The sequence below is a fragment of the Neofelis nebulosa genome, chromosome 9 (assembly GCF_028018385.1).
Source record: "Neofelis nebulosa isolate mNeoNeb1 chromosome 9, mNeoNeb1.pri, whole genome shotgun sequence".
Lineage (NCBI taxonomy): Eukaryota > Metazoa > Chordata > Mammalia > Carnivora > Felidae > Neofelis > Neofelis nebulosa.
The window spans coordinates 46,592,839-46,615,687 of record NC_080790.1 but is presented as its reverse complement, the minus strand read 5'-3'; positions in this window follow the sequence as shown (position 1 = coordinate 46,615,687).

The window sequence follows — 22,849 nt, the reverse complement described above, 5'->3', positions numbered from 1 at the left end:
TTTTAGAAATAAGTATAATTGATATATTAAGGGAGCAGTTATAGTGGGATCAAATAAAATACTCAATTAACAGCAGAGAAGATATAAAATAAGGAAAACAAAAGAAACAAATTAATAGAAAAGAGAAACATGATAGATATTAATTCAATTATGTCAATAATCATTTTAAATGTAAATCATATAAATATATCAATTAAAAGTTAGAGATTGTCAGACTAGGAAAACAAAATAAGAGAGACCCAACTATATGTTGTGTACAAACCTACTTTAAATGTTAGCACTCATAAAGTTGAAAAGTAAAGAATGGAGAAAGATACATAAATCAAAAAGCTGTATTATCTATGATAATTTCAGATATAGCAGAATCCAAATCAGGAAGATCATCAGGGATATTGATATTACCTAATGATGAAAGAAAGAATCAATTCTCCAAGAAAGTATTTTAATTCTAAACGTGTATATACCTAAAAGGAGTGTCAAAATAGGTGAAGTAAAAATTGATAAAACATAGGAGAAACAGACAAATCCACTAGTACAGTTGAAACTTCAATGGTCCTCTTTCAGTAACTGACAAGTCAGTAGAATATACTTGACATGAACAGCACTTTAAACTACTGTACATAATTTATATCTATAGACTACTACATCCTACAACAATAGGAAACATACTCTTTTGAAGCTCACAAGTAGTCTATATCTATAGACTACTCTGTCTAACAGTAATAGAAAACATATTCTTTTGAAGCATTCAAAAAAAGACCACATTCTGGGACATAATACACACTTTAAGAAATTTAGAAGAATAGCTATCAAACAGTATGTTCTCAGACCACAAGAGAATTAACCTAGAAATCAATAATAATGGATAGCTAGAAAATGCCCAAATATTTGGAGATCCAACAACAGGTTTCTAAATAGCACGAGTCAAAGAAAAGTCTCAAGAGAATTTCCAAAGTATTCTGAAAGGAATAAAAACAAAAAGAGAACTTATCACAATTTGTGGGATGTAAAGAACACAGTACTTAGAGGGAAACTTATAGCATTAAAGTCATATTCTGAAAGAGAAGAATGTTAGGAAAGATACTACCTAAGCCTCCAATTTACTACACTAGAGAAAACTCCAATATGACTGGTGTCCTCATTAGAGAAGAACAGACAAAGACACATAAGGGAGAAGGCCATGTAACCTAAGTGGAGGCGACAGAGATTGGAGTGTTACATCTACCAGCTAAGGAAAGCCAAGGATTGCCTGCAGCAACAAAACTAAGAAGGAGGCATGAGACAGATTCTCTCCTAAAGTTTTAGAGAGAGTGTGGTTCTGCCAACACCTTGATTTCATACTTCTAGCCTCCAAAATGATGGTAAAATAAATTTCTCTTGTTTTTAAGTGGCCAGTTTGTGGTAATTTATTACAGCGGTCCTAGGAAGCAAATATAGATAGAGGAGCATACGATGGCAAGATGACATGAATACTAAATGTAGTTTGGTATCCTGGATGGAATTTTAGTATAAGTGCTGCTGAAGCAAGGATTCCTGGATGGGATTTTAGAAGAGAAAAAAAAGATATGAGAAAAATACTGTGGGTGTAGGAATAATATATGGACTTTACTTAATAAAAATGTATCACAAGAGATTCATTAATTGTGATAAATATACATTGTTGTAATATATCAATAACAGGGAAACAGGTTATAGGTATATGGAAATTCTTAATATTTGCAATAATTCTGTAAATTTAAAACTGCTCTAGAATTTTTTATAAAAAATCTCATGTACATATTAAAAAATAAGATACAAGTGCACACACATAAGAATGGCAAAAAAAAGACTGATCATAAACAATTAATGCATTCTGAGATATTTGAGATATTATCTTTCATGGAATATATTAGAATGAAAAATTACACAAATGAGAAAAGAAATAGCATTGGAAATTGTTTACATGACTAATAAAAAGAAAAGTTAAATGAGTCTTTTGAAAATATCTCCCAAAATTTAAAGCCAAAATACCTGAGAAAAAAGGTCAGACCTAGATTATTCTAGGGAGTTATAGGTGATTGCTAAAAACTGAATGTTTGTGTTTCCCCAAATTCATATGTTGAAACCTAACCCATAAAGTGACAGTGACGGTAGTAAGAGGTAAAACCTTGGAAGGCACTTAGGTCATGAAGGAGGGGCTCTCATAAATGAGATTAGTGACCTCAAAAAAGATATCACAGACAATGAACCTGCCCCTTCCACCACATAAGGACACTGTCCATGAAGTGGAAAGAGGGTTCTCACCAGAACCCAATCATGTTAGCACCTTACCTTGGATTTCCTAGTCTCCAGATGTAAATTTTTGCTGTATATAAACTACCCAATCTGTGGTCTTTTTATATAGCAGCTCAAAGAAACTAAGACAGTAACAGAGAAAGAGCAAAGAAAATCGATAGAAATTATCAAGTAAAAAATCAAAGAGAATTTCCAAGACAGGAAGAACACAAATTATTAGCATGAAGGGGCCATATTAGAACAAGGAGAACAAATGGGGCGGCGGGGGGGGGGGGGGGGCAAGCAAACATCTCTCAACTTAGATATTTAAATTTCAAAACATTACAAGTAATTTTGTGGAAGCAGGTGGAAAAGGGGGAGAGTAGGGATGCTAGGGTATACACTAATGAAAAAAGATATCAGGGCAAGGAGGGAATTGGGCCCATGCCAACAGAAGGGCTCAGTATCAACCCATGGTTGCCTGACCTGCTTTTCTTGGTATGGGTGTTGACCATATAAACATGACTAATGGCAATTCGTGTACCTGTAGGTGACTACCTTCACTCAACACTCTCTTACCTCCTCACAGGCAGGTTGTAGAAGGTCTGAGACCTTTGAAACCCAGATTCTTCAAAGACTCCTTCTGGAACACCAAATGATTTAGAACTAACTGGGCAAGTAGGTTGAGAATCAGTCATTTCATAGAAAAGCTTTCTTTTGCTGTGTAAAATATTATAAAATTAATATAATAAGGGAGCACATGGGTGGCTCAGTTAAGTGTCTGACTTGATTTGGGCTCAGTTCATGAGATTAAGCCCCTTGTCAGGCTTGCACTGGCAGTGCAGAGCCTGCTTGGGATTCTCTCTCTCCCTCTCTTTTTACCTCTCCCCTGCTGTCTCTCTGGCTCTCTCGCTCTTTGTCTCTCAAAATAAATAAATAAACATTTAAAAAATTAATATAATAATATCCCAGTTAACCCATGATAGCAAGAGAAAGTTAGGAAACAGTTACTGCTTAGATAGCTAGAAATAACATTAGGACAATGAGTTCTGGTTTTACGAATTATTTCAGATAGCTGAAATTAGGCTACATGGTAATATTTTAGAAACAATGCATCAGCAGGTAAATCAACAAATATCTTAGGAGTGTAGAATTATTCACATTATTGAATCCAAAGTATACAATACACTGACAGCTATGTAAATTGGTTTGCACTAGACAGAAAAACCCATGAAAGAGATCTTTGGTCCACCACAGAAGAGCTATCACTAGAACCAATGTTGGGATTCCCTAAGTTATTATATGAGTGAACACTGAAAAAGGAAAAAAAATAGAAAAAAGAAGGCAAAATATATCCAAGCTCAACTGAAAAAGTGCTCTGAATGTCAGAATGGCTAAAATTAACAACTCAGGCAACAACAGATGTTGGTGTGGATGGGGAGTAAGAGGAACCCTTTTGCACTGCTGATGGGAATGCAAACTGGTGCAGCCACTCTGGAAGACACTATGGAGGCTCCTCAAAAAATTAAAAATAGAACTACCCTACAACCCAGCAATTGCATTACTAGGTATTTATATACAGGATACAGGAATGCTGTTTCGAAGGGGCACATACACCCCAATGTTTATAGCAGCACTATCGGCAATAGCCAAAGTATGGAAAGAACCCAAATATCCATTGACAGATGAATGGATAAAGACGTGGTATATATTAATCAATGGAAAGTTACTCAGTGATTAAAAAAGAATGAAATCTTTCCATTTGCAACAACGTGGGTGGAACTAGAGTTCCACTATGCTAAGCAAAGTAAGTCAGTCAGATAAAGACAAATATAATATGATTTCACTCATATGTAGAATTCAAGATACAAAACAGAGGAACATCTGTTCAGGGAAGGGAAGCAAAAATAATAGAAAAACAGAGAGGGAGAGGGATGCCTGGGTGGCTCAGTCAGTTAGGCATCCAACTTTGGCTCAGGTCACAATCTCGCAGTTGGTGAATTTGAGCCCTGCATCGGGTTCTGTGCTGACAGCTCAGAGCCTAGAGCCTGCTTCAGATTCTGTGTCTCCCTCTCTCTCTGACCCTCTCCCACTCATACTCTGTCACTCTCTCTCAAAAATAAATAAACATTAAAATTTTTTTTAAAAAAACAGAAAGGGAGACAAACCGTAAGAGTCTCTTAAATACACAGAACAAACTGAGGGTTGCTGGAGGGATGTTGGGTCAGGGGGATGAGATATATGGGCAAGAGACATTAAGGAGGCCACTTGTTGGGATGAGCACTGGGCGTTATATGTAAGTAATGAATCACTAAATTCTATTCCTGGAAAGTATATATATACATATATATATGTATATATATACATATATATATATATATATATATATATATATATATGTATATATATACATATACACATATATGTGTGTGTATATATATATATATACATATATATATATATATACACATATATATATGGGCACCTAAAATGTATGCAATTTTAGAATCTTCAATGTGACATTTAAAAACAAATAAATATGCTGTTTAAAAAAACAAAGTCATGCATCTTGAAAGTGTCTTGAAGAAGAGAATTATTTTGGAGTTAAAGAGAATAATGTCCTTGCCTAGCAGATGCAGCAAATAAGCAGTATCAGAATCTGGATTGTATATAAAACTTTCTCATCTTTTGCTTCAGACAGTAATTGTCTTTGTGCTCTGCAATTAAAAGCCTTGGACCTATAATGGATAACACATGTGGCTGGAAGCCCTGAGGATAAGAATCAGACCACGATCTTATTGTAACATCACACTGATCTATGCAAAGGATTAGAGCTAGCCCTGAGGATTTTGCCATCCATTTAACTGAAATAATTTAGGCCTAAAATATTATTTCTAAAGCAAATGGTTGGAACTACTATCAAAGTTAAAACTTGAAAATTTCAGTTTCCTGTCTAAGCCCTTAAGGCTTCTTGGGGCCAATTCTACTATTTGCACTTTTTGTTCTACATGGAAATTGAAAATACTTTCACACAGACAATGATTAGAAGAAGGCTTACTGAAACATTCACATCAGGATGGTGGACATTTGACATTAGTGACTCAAATTAGGCATCACGGGCTCTGACAACTTTAGTTGTCCTTAACAACTTCAGTGTTGAAGGACAACTTTAGAAAATATTTTGCCTCCAGGTTTATCTGTATGTTTAAATTCCTGAGAATTCCAAATTTCTAACTAGATAAAAACAAGCAGTTTTTCTTTGGGATGACATTTCACATTACTTCTTTAATATCGCACATTAAAATAAGGATCTCACCTGTGCTACGAAATAGAATTGAGGTAAATGTGAAAATTATAAATGAGTCATATTTTCAATAAATTAAGGATACTTTTAAATGTATCCTTATTTTTACTAGCATTTAATATACTTAAGGCTCTAAATTTATCTGTGGCAGAAATAATTTTATCCATTTGGACTTGGTGAAAGGGGAAGAATTATTAAAAAGGAAAAATTTTGAAGTTGGAATGTTTGAAATCTGACTAGAAACTATGTAAACATGAGTAATTTTCCTAAATTATCTGAAAAACATTTTATGTGTAAAATGTGGATAAAAATGTCTACTTATAAAATATTTTTTGTAAAATGTTCAGCATAATCTCTAACATACTAAACATTTAATTAATGTTAGATATTTTATTCTAAAAGGAATAAAGATTTTAGAAACTTAAAAAAATTGTGACATTGGATTCGTGGAAATCTGATTTTATGCACAAAAATTAATAACAATTCTTTAGTACTAGACAATAAACCAGATGTTTGCCCTTTCTCTTATTCTTAATAGATACGCAATCACTCGAAAATAGTAAGTTGCCTCCTTCATTCAGATATTCATAACTATTAATGGCTCAGTTGTTAAAATAAATTGGAAGGACCCAAAAAATTTAAATAATAGCAGTGGTAATGGCTATTCCAGTTTTGTTTCTATTTAACAGAAAAAAAGCCTGATTTTTCAAATAAAGCAAAATACTGCTATTAATTTGAGTAGGATTAAAAAAAATCATTTTGATAGGATGTGAAGCCCTATCTTTTAAGGAACAGTAGTAATTTTCTACTAATTTTTTATTTCATGCCGTTTTCAGGTCTATTAAAATGTTTTCCTTTAATCTTTTTAAGTGTTCAAAATTTTTCAATTTTATATTTTACGTTTTTTTTAAATATAGTGTTGCATGCCATTTAATTTAATTTAATTTAATTTAATTTAATTTAATTTGATTTAATTTAATTTTGTTTTGTTTTAAATAAAGACAGACTGCCACAACAGCACCTCATTTGGATATGTCTGGAGTCTTGGAAGCTTTACTACCCTACCTTCGCCTACACATGACCTTGAGAGCTTGTTTGGAGGTGCTAGCAGGGGAGTGTAGCTACTCCTACAGGCTTGACCAAAGACTGATGCTCCTCTATCTAGGTCATTCTCTTCAACCAAGCATGCAGCTTCAGGAGGGAGGCACATGGAGTGGTGAGGGAGGAAGGAGACACCCACTTAGCCAGTCAGATCAGCCAAATCAACCTTGGTGATCAATGGGGTGACAGATGTCATAGCCAGATCACCCTCATATCCATATGTCCTTATATTTTTAATGACTGTGCATTTCTGCAACATCCCAACGGGATTATGGGTTCTTCTCCTAGATAGCTGAATGGCATTTACTAATTTTTTATTTAGAATAATTTTCTTTTACAATAACTATGTGGAAGTAATTCTATTTATCAGATTCCTCTGAGGAATAACACTGCCTTTGCTTGAAAAAGTGCTATAGGAATTGCTTGGCTTAAAAAGTGAGCCCCTCATGCAAAATTCACACAACTCTTTCACCTAACGTGTGGTTTCAGAATGGTAAAATAAATATACTCTGCACAAGACAGAGAAGAATTTTGCTCTTATGATCCTAAAAAATGTAGACAAAAAAAGAAGAGTAAAGAGAAAGAGTAGAAAAAATGGTACAACAAAATAGAGCTCAGAGTGGATTGAAAGGCAAATGCTACCAGGTAGTCTGGAGCTGCTGATGGACATTTTAAAAAGAGCTATGCCTTAAAAACCTCTCAGAGTCCTTTGTGTTGCCATGATTCCCCTCCCTAACAAATCTTGAGAATGTCAGTCTACTCACAGATATTTGTGGAATGGGTATTTTGAAGAATTTGAGAATGTGACATATTTTGTTCTTGGATCAATATTTCGGTGAAACAAAATGGCTCACCATGACACCATAAACTAGTAAGACAAAACAAAAGATATTGGTAATTTGCAAAAGTTATGAGTGTGGATGCAAACTGATTATATTTAGTTAGATCTCTGAGGGCAAAGAGGTTCTGGTGACATGTGGACCACCTATGGTGTAGGATACCCTCAATTCTCTAATCATATGGACCTCTGGAATTGAGTCAGAAGTGCATTCTCACTATAATGAATGTACAAAATTTGACAAATTATGCAGTCAGTTTTATACAATCTAAACATTATTTTATATTTTCCATTTATAATTGGATACATTTAATTTTTTTTAATTATTGTAAAAGATGCATAACAAAAATACCATCTTAACTATTTTTAAATGTGTAGTTCAGTAGTGTTAAGTATACTCACATTGTTGTATAACAAGTCTTCAGAAAGACTTGTTGTATAACAAGTCTTCTTGCAAAACTAAAACTTGATACCCATTAAACAAGGATTCCCATTCCTCCCTCCCCCAGCCACTATTCTGCTTTCTATGAATTTGACTACTCTAGGTACCTGAAAGGAGTGGAATCATAAAATATTTGTCTTTTTTTGACTGGCTTAATTAACTTGGAATACTGTCCTCAAGGTTTATGCGTGTTGCAGCATGTGTCAGAATTTCCCTCCTTTTCAAAATCGAGTAATATTCCATTGCATGTATTTACCACATTTTACTTATCCATTCATCCATGAATGAACACTTGGATTGCTTCTAACTTTTGGCTATTGTGAATAATTCAGCTCTGAGCATGGATCTACAAATAACTCTTTAAGACCCTACATTCAGTTCTTTGGTGTATATGCCCAAAAGTGGAATTGCTGGACTAAATAGCAATTCTATGTTTAACTTTTTATGGAGCTGCCATACTGTTTTCTGTCGTAGCTGTACAATTTTATATTCACGTTGACAGTCACAAGGGTTACATCCTCTACATCCTCACCAACGCTTGCTATTATCTGTATTTTTTATTGTAGTCATCCTTGAATATCATTTAATGACTTTAAGTCTATATGATATTTCAAACGTGTAATAAGTCATTATTTTTGACATATCTAAACATTCACATGTAAATATGTCCATCTATGTATCTATCTACCATGCATACATATACAATGCATATTTATATAGTATACATTTATGTATAGGTAGGTATAGATATGAGGATATAATGTAATATAACTATGATTTCATATATTGTATATATGCATACAATGCATATAAATTGCACAACTTATATGGATGGATGGATAAATAAGTATATAGATTTGGTCTATTAAATCCATTTTTATGATTAGTTTTAATTGACCATTTGCATTTATAAATAATGCAATGAAATACAATATTCAATAACTACACCAAACTCTATTTCTAAGGATAGTGACACAGTCAAAACAAAACAAAACAAAAGCAAAGAAACACACAAAAAACTGAAGTCTTAGCTCTGACGCTTGTCTGTCATTCTGTACCACCACAAAAAAATTCAAACATAAAAGGCTAACTTCCATTAAAGATGGCAGATTGAATCTAAAATATAATGGGCTAAGAATATTCAAGGCATTTTGAATATTAAAATATATAGATTTGAAGACTTGTAATACTAAAATTATTGAAAGAATGTGGTAAGTTTGAAAGCTTAGATAAAAACCAAATGAACAGAAAAGAAAGCCTTGAAATAAATACATTCACATAGGGATATTAATTAACAAATAAGATGGCATTGAACCAATGGAGAAAAGACAATGTTTTCAACAAGTGTTATTGGACAATTGGGTGTACACATGGAAAGGGATGAATTTAAAAGTATGCTTTATACCATAAATTAAAATTTATTCCAGTTTAATTATATACACACATATGAAAATATCTTCTTGAAATTTGGCAATAAAAAAAGTTTAAAAGACAAAAAATTTACTCCTTTAGAGGGATATATTGATAAATCCCCTAATATAAAATTAAGTATTTTAATTTTTTACACACAAAAACTTCTGTTGATCAAAAACTCTATTAATGAAGAAAACTGCCAAACCATAGAGTGAGAAAATATAATACATGAAATTGATAAAGGGTTTTATTTAGAATAGATTTAAAAACATCAACGATTATAATTCCTTAAGTAAAATAACTACAATGAAAAAATGCAAAAAAGAGTTGAACAGGCTCTTAACAAAATGCAGAAATCTAAGTGGCTAGGACAAATATGAAAAAGGTGCCCAACTCTTTTAATAATTAGGGAATTAAAAATCATCTAATGAAATTGAGAATAATATATCCTGTTACATACACTACACTTGTAATCTATCCTACATAAATGTGTGCTTGTGCTTACCAGAGGTAGTTGTAAAAGCATGTTACTCACAACAGCTCTAAAGAGAAAGTCAGTTGTCCTTATGAAAATGGGTAAATAAATTGTGCCATTTGGAATATTGAGATACAATACATAAACTATATTCAACACAACATATATGAATCTTATAAACACAAGAATAGTTTATGATTCCATTCACTTAAGGTTCAAAAGTAGAAAAAATAATTTTTGAAATGCAAACAGGTGGTATAACCATATCACTATAAAAATTACTACGCTATTACTCTCCAACAAAGACAGAGAACTGTGATAAGGTTGATGTGTAAAGAGGGCTTGAGATGCTGGATGTTATCATATGAGTGGAGAATAAATGTGTTGCCTTTATGATAAATAATTGACTTTTGTTCACTTATTCATAAGTGTGCTGTAATGCAAAATTATTTTTAAAAAGAAAATCTATATAGGAGGAATATTTCTCTTTTACTTTTTTATATAAACGATTACTATGTTTATGTTCCAAACTTCTATTCTGGAACAACAAATCCTGAACCTGTTTCATCATTGCCTTATGTGAATGTGTCCACCCAAAACTTTTATGTTGAATTACTGTATTGATAAAAGACACAACACAGAGCTCCCTACATGCTGGCACCCTGAACTTGAACTTCTAGTCTCCACAACATTGAGGAATTAATTTCTGTTAGTAAGACACCCAGTATGTCATGTTTTCCCCCCAGCTTTATTGAGGTATAATTAAAATTGAAATTTTAACATATTTAAAGTATGTATCAGGACGCCTGGGTGGCTCAGTCGGTTAAGCATCCAACTTCGACCCACGTCATGATCTCATGGTTAGTGAGTTCGAGCCCCGGGTCAGGCTCTGTGCTGACAGCTTGGAGCCTGGAGCCTGCTTCAGATTCTGTGTCTCCCTCTCTCTGTGCCCCTCCCCAGCTCATGCTTGCACTCTGTCTCTGTCAAAAATAAATAAACTTAATAAAAAAAATTTTTTAATTAAAATATGTACCATGATGATTTGATATATGTATATGTTGCCAAAGGATTCCTACCATGTAGCTAATTAATACATCTGTTGTATCAAATATTTATCTTTTTATGATAAATATTTAAGTTCTGCTCCCTTACTAGATCTCAACTATACAGTACAGTGTTATCAACTATAGTCATCATGTTATATATTAGATCCTTAGAACTTATGCATCTTATAGATGAAAGTCTATAATCTTTTACCAAAATATCCCTATTTCCCCAAACTCTCAGTTCCTGGTAGTCACTTTCTTACTTTGTTTCTATGGGTCCGACTTGGTTTTGTTTTCTGGTGTTTTTACATTCCACATATAAGTGACACCATGTGATATTTGTCTTTGTCTGTTTGGCTTTTTTCACCCAGCATAATTAATCCCTCGAGTTTCATCAACGCTTCTGAAAATGGCATGATTTCCTACTTTCTCAGGGCTAAATAATATTGCGTTGTGTGGATACACCAAACCTTCTTTTTCCATTCATCAGTTGATGGACACTTATGCTGTTTTCGTATCTTGGCTACTATGAATAATGCTGCAGTCAACATGGAAGTGTAGGTATCCTTCTGACATTCTATTTTCATTTCCTTTGTATATATACCCAGAAATGGAACTGTTGGCCCAAATGTTGGTTCTATTTTTTTTTAACATTTGTTTATTTTTGAGCAAGAGAGAGAGAGACAGAGAGGGAGGGAGAGACAGAAGGGGAGCAGCAGAGAGAGAGGGAAAGGATCTCAGGTAGGCTCTGGGCTGACAGTAGCGAGCGTGATGCAGGGCTCCAACCCATGAACACGAACTGTGAGATCATGACCTGAGCCAAGGTCATTCGCTCAACCAACTGAGCCACGCATGTGCCTCTTTTTAAAAAATAATGTTTTTAATTTTGTATTTATTTTTAGCCATTGGAATTTTGATTGGGATTGCATTGAATCTATAGATCACTTGGGGTACTATGGAAATTTCAAAAATATTAACTCTTCCAATTCATAAGTATGAAGTATTTTTCCATTTATGTCTTTTAATTTTTTTGTTTGTGTCTTTTAAATTTCTTTTATCAATGTTTTATAGTTTTTGGTGCACAGGTCTTTTACCTCCTAGATTAAATTTATTCCTAAGTATTTGATTACATTTTCTGCGATTGTAAATAGGATTGTTTTCTTAATTTTTTTTCTGATAGTCTATTCTTAGTGTATAGAAATGCAACTGATAGTTGTATGATGATTTTTTATCTTGCAACTTTACTGAATACGTTTATTAGTTCTAATTTTTTGGGTGGGGTCTTTAGGGTTTTTTATATATAATATTATATCATCGGCAAGTGGGGACTGTTTTACTTCTTCATTTCCAGTTTGGATGCATTTTATTTCTTTTTCTTCCTCAAGTGCTCTGGCTATTAAATCTAATACTGTGATGAATAATCTTTTAATGCACTGTTTAATTCAGTTTGTTAATATTTTGTTAAGTATTTTTCATCCATGTTCATCAGGGATATTGGCATATAATTTTCTCTTCTTGTAATGTTCTTAAGTCTGTTTTTTGTATCAAGGTAAAATGAATTTAAGGGCACCTTGGTGACTCAATCGGTTAAGCATCCAACTCTCGATTTCAATTCCAGTCATGATCTCAAGGTTCATGAGATGGAGCCCTGTGTTGGCTCTATGCTGACATCATGGAACCTGTTTGGGATTCTCTCTCTGCCTCTCTCTCTCCCCTTCCCCTGCTCCTATTCGCTTTTTCTTTTTCTCTCAAAATAAATAAACATTTTTTTAATCAGTTCAGAAATCTTCCTTCCTCTTATATCTTTTGGAAGAGTTTAAGAATGGTTGGGCATGAGTTCTTTTTTAAACATTTGGTAGAATTCACAGAGAAGTCATCCAGTCTTGTATTTTTGTCAGGAGTTTTTTGACTAGTGATTCAATCTCTTTACCAGTATTGGGTCTGTCCTGGATTTCTATTTCTTCATGATTCAGTGTTTTTAGGATATATATTTAGGAATTTATCCATTTCTTCTAGGCTATGAAATTTGTTGACACATAATTGTTCAAAGTAGTCCCATGATTCTTTTTTTGTGTGGTATCAGTTGGAATGTCTCTTCTATTTTTTTTTTTTTTAATTTTTTTCAACGTTTTTTATTTATTTTTGGGACAGAGAGAGACAGAGCATGAACGGGGGAGGGGCAGAGAGAGAGGGAGACACAGAATCGGAAACAGGCTCCAGGCTCCGAGCCATCAGCCCAGAGCCCGACGCGGGGCTCGAACTCACAGACCGCGAGATCGTGACCTGGCTGAAGTCGGACGCCTAACCGACTGCGCCACCCAGGCGCCCCTGTCTCTTCTATTTTTAATTTCGTATATTTCAGCTTAATTTTTACTTAAGACTCCCTAAAAGTTTCTCAATTTTATTCATCTTTTCAAATAAAAATAGCTCTCAGTTTCACCCATCTTTTCTATTGTCTTTTTTAGTCACTATTCCATTTATTTCCATTCTGATTTTTTGTCCATCCTGCTAACTTTCAGCTTATGTTGTTTTTCTTTTTGTAGTTTCTGGGGGTGTAGTTATATTGTTTATTTGAGGTCTTTTCTTTTAATGTAATTCATTGGTGTGAACTTCCCTTTTAGGACTGCTTTTGCTGCATTCCATATGTTTTGTTATGTAATATTTCTAATTTCTTTGTAACAAATATTTTTTTGATTTCCCTATTGATTTCTTCAGTGACTATCTGGTTGATCAGTAGCATGATATTTTATCTTCCCATTTTGTGAGTTTTCTAGTTTTGCTCTTACAATTAATTTTTAGTTTAATACATGTCATTGTGGTTGAAGAAGGTGCTCAATATTTCTATTTTTTTAAATTTATTAAACATGTTTTGTGGCCTAGCATGTAATATATCCAGAGAACACTCATGTGCACTTGAGAATAATGTGTATTCTGTTGCTACTGGACAGAATTATCTGTAAATGTGTGTTAAGTGCATCTGGTATATTGAGTACTTTAAGCCAAATGTTCCTTACTGATTTTCTGTCTAGATGATCTTTCCATTGTGAGAATAGGCTATTGAAGTCCCCTTTTTAAATACTGCTGTTGCTTTAACACTTCATGTGTAATAATATATGCTTTATATATTTACTTGCTCCATCTTGGGTGCATAAATATTTTTAAATGGTATATCTGCCTTTTTCATTATGTAATGACCTTTTGGCCTCTTATTTATAGTCTTGTATGATAGAAGTATAGCTATTCCTTCTCTCTTTTAGTTTCCATTTATATGAAATAGGTTTTTCTATCCCTTCATATTTTAGTTTGTGTGTTTGCTTAAAGCTGAAGTGTGAATCTTATGGCAGTATATAGTTGGCTTTGTTTTTTTTAACCATTCAGCCACTCAATGACTTTTGATTGGATAACGTAGTCCTTTTACATTTAAATTATTTAGTTATAGGTATTGACTTACTATTACCATTTGTTGACTGTTTACTTGCTGTTTTGTAATTCCTTTGTTCTTTTCTTTCTTTCCTTGTGATCTGATGATTTTCTGGTATGCTACATTACTTTTCTCTTTACAATCAGTGTATCTACTATATGTTTTTGCTTTATAGTTATCATCAAGCTTACATAAGGCATCTTATATTTATAAAAATATTTTAAACTATCATGCTACTGGAAGTCAAAAGAAAGCTGGAGTAGCCATACTTATATCAGACAAACTAGACTTTAAATTAAAGGCTGTAACAAGAGATGAAGAAGGGCATTATATAATAATTACAGGCTCTATCCATCAAGAAGAGCTAACAATTATAAATGTCTATGCGCCGAATACGGGAGCCCCCAAATATATAAAACAATTACTCACAAATGTAAGCACCTTATTGATAAGAATGTGGTAACTGCAAGAGACTTTAATACTCCACTTACAACAATGGATAGATCATCTAGACACAGGATCAATAAAGAAACCAGGGCCCTGAATAATACATTGCATCAGATGGACTTGACAGATATATTTAGAACTCTGCATCCCAAAGCAACAGAATATACTTTCTTCTCGAGTGCACGTGGAACCTTCTCCAAGATAGATCACATACTGGGTCACAAAACAGCCCTTCATAAGTATAAAAGAACTGAGATCATACCATACATACTTTCAGACCACAATGCTATGAAACTTGAAATCAACCACAGGAAAAAGTCTGTAAAACCTCCAAAAGCATGGAGGTTAAAGAACACCCTACTAAAGAATGAGTGGGTTAACCAGGCAATTAGAGAAGAAATTAAAAAATATATGGGAACAAATGAAAATGAAAATACAACAATCCAAATGCTTTGGGATGCAGCGAAGGCAGTCCTGAAAGGAAAATACATTGCAATCCAGGCCTATCTCAAGAAACAAGAAAAATCCCAAATACAAAATCTAACAGCACACCTAATCGAAATAGAAGCAGAACAGCAGGAGAAATAAAAAAAGATCAGAGCAGAAATAAACAATATAGAATCTAAAAAAACTGTAGAGCAGATCAATGAAACCAAGAGTTGGTTTTTTGTAAAGATAAAGGAAATTGATAAACCTCTAGCCAGGCTTCTCAAAAAGAAAAGGAGGATGGCCCAAATAGATAAAATCATGAATGAAAATGGAATTATTACAACCAATCCCTTAGAAATACAAGCAATTATCAGGGAATACTATGAAAAATTATATGCCAACAAACCGGACAATCTGGAAGAAATGGACAAATTCCTAAGCATCCACACACTTCCAAAACTCAAACAGGAAGAAATAGAAAACTTGAACAGACCCATAACCAGCGAGGAAATTGAATCAGTTATCAAAAATCTCCCAACAAATAAGAGTCCAGGACCAGATGGCTTCCCTGGAGAATTCTACCAGACATTTAAAGCAGAAATAATACCTATCCTTCTCAAGCTGTTCCAAAAAATAGAAAGGGAAGGAAAACTTCCAGACTCATTCTCTGAAGCCAGCATTACTTTGATTCCTAAACCAGACAGAGACCCAGCAAAAAACCAGAACTACAGGCCAATATCCCTGATGAATATGGATGCAAAAATTCTCAGCAAGATACTAGCAAATCAAATTCAACACCATATAAAAAGAATTATTCACCATGATCAAGTGGGATTCATTCCTGGGCTGCAGGGTTGATTCAACATTTGCAAATCAATCAATGTGATACATCACATTAATAAAAGAAAAAAAAAAGAACCATATGATCCTGTCAATAGATGCAGAAAAAGGATTTGACAAAATTCAGCATTCTTTCGTAATAAAAACTTTCGAGAAAGTCGGGATAGAATGAACTTACTTAAGCATCATAAAAGCCATTTATGAAAATCCCACAGCTAATATCATCCTCATTGGGGAAAAACTGAGAGCTTTTCCCCTGAAATCAGGAACACGACAGGGATGTCCACTCTCACCGCTATTGTTTAACATAGTGTTGGAAGTGCTAGCATTAGCAATCAGACAACAAAAGGAAATCAAAGGCATCAAAATTGGCAAAGATGAAGTCAAGCTTTCACTTTTTGCAGATGACATGATATTATACATGGAAAATCCAATAGACTCCACCAAAAGGCTGCTAGAACTGATACATGAATTCAGCAAAGTCGCAGGATACAAAATCAATGTACAGAAATCAGTTGCATTCTTATACACTAATAATGAAGCAACAGAAACACAAATAAAGAAACTGATCCTATTCACAATTGCACCAAGAAGCATAAAATACCTAGGAATAAACCTAACCAAAGATGTAACAGATCTGTATGCTGAAAACTATAGAAAGCTTATGAAGGAAATTGAAGAAGATACAAAGAAATGGTAAAACATTCAATGCTCATGGATTGAAAGAATAAATGTTGTCAAAATGTCAATACTACCCAAAGCAATCTACACAATCAATGCAATCCCAATCAAAATTGCACCAGCATTCTTCTCAAAGCTAGAACAAGCAATCCTAAAATTTGTATGGAACCACAAAAGGCCCATAATAGCCAAAGTAATTTTGAAGAAGATGACCAAAGCAGGAGGCATCACAATCCCAGACTTTAGCCTCTACTACAAAGCTGTAATCATCAAGACAGCATGGTATTGGCACAAAAACAGACACATAGACCAATGGAATAGAATAGAAACCCCAGAACTAGACCCACAAAAGTATGGCCAACTAATCTTTGACAAAGCAGGAAAGAATATCCAATGGAAAAAAAGGCAGTCTCTTTAACAAATGGTGCTGGAACAACTGGACAGCAACATGCAGAAGAATGAAACTAGACCACTTTCTTATACCATTCACAAAAATAAACTCAAAATGGGTAAAGGACCTGAATGTGAGACAGGAAACCATCAAAACCCTAGAGTTTCGAGAAAGCAGGAAAAACCCCTCTTACCTCAGCTGCAGCAATTTCTTACTCGACACATCCCCAAAGGCAAGGGAATTAAAAGCAAAAATGAACTATTGGGACCTCATGAAGATAAAAAACTTCTGCATTGCAAAGGAAACAATCAATAGAACTAAAAGGCAACCAATGGAATGGGAAAAGATATTTGCAAATGACATTATCAGACAAAGGGCTAGTATCCAAAATCTATAAAGAGCTCACCAAACTCCACACCCAAAAAACAAATAATCCAGTGAAGAAATGGGCAGAAGACATGAATAGACACTTCTCTACAGAAGACATCCGGATGGCCAACAGGCACATGAAAAGATGCTCAACGTCACTCCTATCAGGGAAATACAAATCAAAACCACACTCAGATACCACCTCACGCCAGTCATAGTGGCTAAAATGAACAAATCAGGAGACTATAGATGCTGGAGAGGATGTGGAGAAACGGGAACCCTCTTGCACTGTTGGTGAGAATGCAAACTGGTGCAATCACTCTGGAAAACAGTGTGGAGGTTCCTCAAAAAATTGAAAATAGATCTACCCTATGACCCAGCAATAGCACTGCTAGGAATTTACGCAAGTAAATACAGGAGTGCTGATGCATAGGGGCACTTGTACTCCAATGTTTATAGCAGCACTCTCAACAATAGCCAAATTATGGAAAGAGCCTAAATGTCCATCAACTGATGAATGGGTAAAGAAATTGTGGTTTATATACACAGTGGAATACTACGTGGCACTGAGAAAGAATGAAATCTGGCCTTCTGTAGCAATGTGGATGGAACTGGAGAGTGTTATGCTAAGTGAAATAAGTCATACAGAGAAATATAGATGCCATATGTTTTCACTCCTATGTGGATCCTGAGAAACTTAACATAAGACCATGGGGGAGGGGAAGGAAAAAAAAAAAAAAAAGAAGTTAGAGAGGGAAGGAGCCAAACCATAAGAGACTCTTAAAAACTGAGAACTGAGGGTTAATGAGGTGTGGGAGGGAGTGGAGGGTGGGTGATAGGCATTGAGGAGGGCACCTGTTGGGATGAACACTGGGTGTTGTAAGGAAACCTAATTTGACAATAAATTTCATATTTAAAAAATATGTATTTTAAAATGATGAGAACTTAATTTTGAACACATACTAATGTACATTTTTACTCTCCCCCCCATTTTATGTTTTTAATGTCACAGTATACATACTTTAACCTTCTGTATGCACTGACAAATTATTGTAGTTACAGTTATTTTTAATACTTTTCACTTTTAACCTTCATACTAGATTTATAAGTTATTTACCCACCATGATTATGACATTAGAATATATATTTTTACTCTTGTATGTTTTCCTATGACTAATTAGTATCCTTTTGTTTCAGGTTGAGGAATTACCTTTAACATTTCTTGTAAGGCTGGTCTAGTGGTGATGAACATCTTCAGTTTTGTCTGGGAAACTCCTTATTTCTCTTACAGTTCTGAAGAACGTCTTTATTGGGTAAAGTATTCTTGCTTGGCAGGTATTTTTTTTCTTTCATTCTTTCAGCACTGAATATATCCTGCCACTCCCTCTGGCCTGCAGTTTCTGCTGAAAAATGGGGATAGACTTATGAGGGCTCCGTTGTGGATAGCAAGTTGTTTTTTTCTTGCAGCTCTTAAGATTGCCTCCTCATGCTAACTTTTGATAGCTTAAATTATAATGTGTTTTGGTGTGGGTCCATTTGGATTCATCATATTTGGAATAGTCTGGGATTCCTGGATCTGGCAGTCTATTTCTTTTCCCAGGTGAGGAAATTTCAGCCTTTATATCTTTGAATAAACTTTCTGTCCCTTTCTCTTCTCTCCTTCTGGGAGTTCTATAATGTGTATGTTGATCTGCTTGATGTATCCTTTAAGTTCCTCAAGCTATCTTCACTCTTTTAAATTTTTTATTGTTGTTTCTGTAATTGGGTGAATTCCACTTTCCTGAATTTGAATTTGTTGATCTTTTCTTCCACCAGTTCTAGTTCTTTGTTGAACCCCTCTATTGAATGTTTCATTTCAGTTATTGTATTCTTTAGCTTTGTGATTTCAGTATGGTCCTTTCCTATATTTTCTATTTCTTTGTTGAAATTCCTGCTTTGTTGTTAATGCATTGTTCTCCTGACCTCAAAAAGCATCTTCATGACCATTATTTTGAACTGTTTATCAGGTAAATCATTTCTCTCCACTTCATTAAGATCTGTTTCTGGGGGTACCTGTGGCTCAGTAGGTTAAGCGGGCGACTTCGGCTCAGGTCATGATCTCGCGGTCTGTGAGTTCGAGCCCTGCATCGGGCTCTGTGCTGACAGCTCAGAGCCTGGAGCCTGTTTCAGATTCTGTGTCTCCCTCTCTCTGACCCTCCCCCGTTCATGCTCTGTCTCTCTCTGTCTCAAAAATAAATAAACGTTAAAAAATAAAAAAAAATCTGTTTCTGTAATTTGATCTTGTTCTTTTGTTTGGAACATATTTGTTTCCTCATTTTCCTTGATTCTCTGTGTTTGTTTCTGTGCATTAGATAAAAACCATCTCTTCCACTCTTGGCGCTTGTGTTGCAAACTTTTGTGCTTGTCCAAGCTGCCTTCTTTTCTTTTAGTGTCTCCCAATAATTGAGGATGTGCGAAGACCATCAGTATCCTAGAGAGGAGGATCACATTCTGCACCTACATTGAGCCTGGTTGGATGGATGCCAGATCTCCAGACAGCATCTGTAAAAGTATGCACTTAGGGTTCTTCCAAGGAGAAATTGGGAGAAGCGCTTTTTTTGTATGCTCTCTCTGTGTTGGACCCAGGTATATAGCTGTGGCAAGGGGGCTGCTTCTTTGTTTGCTACATTCCTATGTTATACATGAATTCAAGCCCCCTTGGCTATCAAAAAAACAGGCAGTCCAGGAGCTTAGGCCCTGGTTGGCAGGCCTAAATGATGGGGCACCAGACATATACATAAGCTCCTTCGCAAGAGTTATTGGTGATTTCTGGAGAGCTTTGGTGAGAAGGTGGAGGTGGTGTCTGCTGGCTTCCCAGGTCTCCAGGGTGGATCACAGTCAGACCCTTGATACATACTAAGTGAGAAGCCTGATCCTCAGGCAGTAGCTTTTATTTTTTTTTTTTAATTTTTTTTCAACGTTTTTTATTTATTTTTGGGACAGAGAGAAACAGAGCATGAACTGGGGAGGGGCAGAGAGAGAGGGAGACACAGAATCGGAAACAGGCTCCAGGCTCCGAGCCATCAGCCCAGAGCCCGACGCGGGGCTCGAACTCATGGACCGTGAGATCGTGACCTGGCTGAAGTCGGACGCTTAACCGACTGCGCCACCCAGGCGCCCCAGGCAGTAGCTTTTAAAGTATGCAAATAAGTCTCTACTAGGATAAGACTGGGAACTAGAGGTTTTTTGTCTGCTCGCTCTGTGCTAGACCTGGGGGAGTAGTTCTCAGGAGCCCTTTAACACTACTTCTGTGTTTGCTATCATCTTGTGATTCTCACTGACATAAACACCATTGGCTTTCAGAGCTGGGTGCTCTGGGTAGCCCATTCTCAGTCTTAAAGTTGGCATACTGGATGTTAGGTCTAAACACTTCAATCCTCAAGGAAAAGCTGGGAGTTAGGAGTTCTCTCCAGATTGTATGGCTCCAAGCTGGGGGTAAGGTTTATGACAAGAGTTGCTCAGCCATTCCTAGGCATTTCAAAGTGGGTTATGTGAGTATATTTTCATTTGCCTGAAATGTAGGAGTTGCTCAGCTAGTTTCTATATTTCTTTCAAATACAGTTGCCATGTGAATAGCTGTAGATTCAACTTGTCTAAGGTAAGATGAGTTTTCAGAAGACTCCTATGTTACCAGCTTGGATCAGAACCTGTCTGTGGTATTTTGCTATGGCAGCCCAAATGGACTAAAACGATTTCCTCAAAATACTTAATATTGTGGACACGTCTATTGTCCACCAGATTACTTAGCAGTTTGGGGGGATGGAAAGAAAGGGGTTAGATAATATGTTTCATCTATTTTAGTGCCTGTTTACCTTATTTTTCATTCTGTGCTAAAACATTCAAGATTTTCTCAGTATGTGTCTACCTGCACAATATTTTTTTTCTGAAGTATACATATGGGTATGAAAATTCTCCTACTTCCTACCCTATGTTTTAGTTCAGAACCAGTTCCTTCTCTTACACTTTTGACTTCTTCATCAACTTAGTTTTCTCATTCTTTAGTTCTTACAAGTTTTAAATCTAACTATTAGCATCTGTACCTATAGTTCAGGTTCCTTATCTATTTCCAGTTCTGCCTTTGGCTATTGTCAGATTTATTTTTAATGTTTGAATTATCTCATATGGTTTCTTGGAAAATTTTTCCAATATGTCTTTAAGTTTTATGAGTTGATTTTTTTATAGTTTCTATTCTGATAATCACTTATACTACATCATAATTATTTTAAATTGGTATCATATGTAGTATAAAAATTCCCAAGATTTCAATTGCAAACAGAAGTTAAGTATTTTCAAAAGATTTAGCTTGTACTTTGCAGAATGCTTTATGGAGATATATTTGTTCTAACTTTTCAAATTATTCCACACATATTTAACTGCTTAGTATATTCATATTCATATCTCTAATGCTATTTTTCTCTTTGCTTATTCTAAGGACATGAATATAATTGTCAGAATTATGAGTTGTTATGGGTTCTGTCGGTCTCTGAGCATTCTTATTAAAATATTTCAGCTCAGATGAAGAATAGAGATTTTATATCTTTAGTTATTTTAGTTTAATAAGTTATTGAGTGTGATAAAAACCACCGCTATAGAAATGAATAGATCTTCAGGGCAGGTGGGAAATAGACCTTACAGTCACAAGTTATCAAACTTTAAAGAGTCTACTTGAAAGGTACACTGATAACATATATTGAAAGGGTCAACTCTGCATTTCAGAAGAGGTCAGATTTATATTTGAAAATAAAGGAGGTTACAGTATTTGTTCTTAAGTACAAAGAGGGTATAACATTGAAGATCTGTAAAGGCTTGAATCTTATTCATGGAAATAAGACATCAAGAATATCTTTGTCATTTGATAACTTTTAGTACAGGTGTCACTCTCTCCTATTAAGGAGCAAAGTGTCTTACCTTCCTTACTTAAAATTTAGGAGGACTCTCTATCCCTGCCAATTGTCAGAAAACATCTTGAAGAAGATCTTGGGTATGCTCTGATATAAACTAAAACCTGCCATTGTTAGGACAAAGAACAGTGTGCTGCACCTTAGTCCTTGGGTGACCACTTTCCTGCTTTCTCGAAATGCCATTTTTTTAACCAGCAATTTTATGTTTTGCAAACTTTTCTTCTCGCTGTAAGTAACCTGTTACCTTGGCAGCACTAGGAGGTTTCTGTTATAACTCCATCAAATTTTCGACTTTGATAATAACAGCATGATGGTCATGAACACAAAAACCTCTTTCCCAATGGTACCACTGTTGTCATGAAGATCTAAACACGAAACCAGGAAGCACCACTATGAGAGCCCTTTTGTTTAAATTTGACCCTTTGCATACATACCATATACCTTCTTGCTTCCTGATCA